Genomic DNA, 936 nt, shown 5'->3' with positions numbered 1-936 from the left:
GTGTGTGTGTGGGGGGGGGTGATTGGAAGTGGGGAACACTATGTGGTGGGGGTATTTATGAACAGAAGCAGGATTCCTGAAAGATGAGCATAGAAATGATGAGAGGATGGGGCAAAAAGTCATGGGGGGAATGGATGAAAGCTGCAGGGCTCAAGGGTGGAAATATGCTCCGAGCTGTCCGTCTCATTCCTCACTCTCTCTCCTTTTAGACCTGAACCTAAACTCCGGTCCATGTGCTGTTCTTGTGCAGCAAAGAGCACTTGGGGAGAACCCAGCCCAACTTGGCCCCAGCCTTCCATTGCTCAGCTTGCCTCAGTAGAAAGGGTTCTCTGCAGAACTGAATTATTCATGGGACTTTAGAAGAGTGCAGTGAAAATCCCCACCCCCCACACACTTGCACACAAAACCTGATATGCCACATTCACACACACACAATGCTTTATCATCATATCACTTCACTCCTCAGCACATTGCATCACAGCACATCTTGCTTCATTGTTAATTTGTAGGGAATTTAGGCTTATTTTGTGTTGTTCCATCTCACAGGCAGTTTACTGTGGTTAAATAATTAAATTGATTAGATCTCGCTAGGTTGTGTTCGTTGCATTCCACTGTCCGTGTCGTCCGTCTCTGTGAGGGGTGGGGTCGTGCTTCCAGTCCATGCTTGGTGCCGAGTGCACGTGCGTGTTTGTTACGTAAGTCGTTGCTGTGGTGGTTTTAAAAAAAAAAAAAGGAAATCGCAGTAAAGAAACCCCTGGCAGTACCTAGAGCAAGGTGTTCTCAGAGTTGGGGCAGCCTTGCAGAGAATTGGAGAGGGAGCGGTTACCGAAGATGTCTCTGTGTGTGCCGGGGATGTTGGGTTGTGGAGAAAGGGAGTGGTTGATGTCCGGGGTGCAGAGAGGGAGACGGATTGCAGATATGGGGGAGGGGGGGGGG

The 936-nt window shown here is 49.4% G+C and overlaps 1 protein-coding gene across 3 annotated transcripts in view; it reads left to right on the top strand.

Moving 5' to 3' along the window:
- The window catches only part of LOC118324682 (serine/threonine-protein kinase WNK2-like), a 40549-nt gene that overhangs the window by 13095 nt on the left and 26518 nt on the right, over positions 1 to 936 (top strand). The gene's annotated exons all lie outside the window — the stretch shown is intronic.

This window comes from Morone saxatilis, unplaced genomic scaffold, assembly GCF_004916995.1.
Source record: "Morone saxatilis isolate NCDOM2014 unplaced genomic scaffold, NCSU_SB_2.0 Contig15, whole genome shotgun sequence".
NCBI lineage: Eukaryota > Metazoa > Chordata > Actinopteri > Moronidae > Morone > Morone saxatilis.
This window is presented reverse-complemented; position numbering and strand designations above follow the sequence as displayed.